Below are 307 nucleotides of genomic sequence, written 5' to 3'. Positions count from 1 at the left end.
TGTGATATATATATATATATATATAAAATATCTAAAATCACAGAGCCCAATGACCATGGTGCAATCATGCAGAAATCATGCTAACAACATACGTGTTTGCCTCCCTTCACACAGAATCATTGTACATGCAAATTTGCAAATTGTTTATCAATGAACCCCTTAAAGTGAACCCTTGCTGTCAAAAGGCAGACGATCCTGTGTTAAATGACTTTTGTGGTCGGTACATACAATAAATCAGTGTATTGCTTTACTGAATTTACTATTTCATGTATAAGTATATCAAAAGTGTTCTACACAAAATTAAAAG

Source organism: Nanorana parkeri, unplaced genomic scaffold (assembly GCF_000935625.1).
Source record: "Nanorana parkeri isolate BGI_ZX_2015 unplaced genomic scaffold, ASM93562v1 scaffold456, whole genome shotgun sequence".
NCBI classification, from domain to species: Eukaryota; Metazoa; Chordata; class Amphibia; order Anura; family Dicroglossidae; genus Nanorana; species Nanorana parkeri.
Note: the sequence above shows the minus strand (reverse complement) of the source record.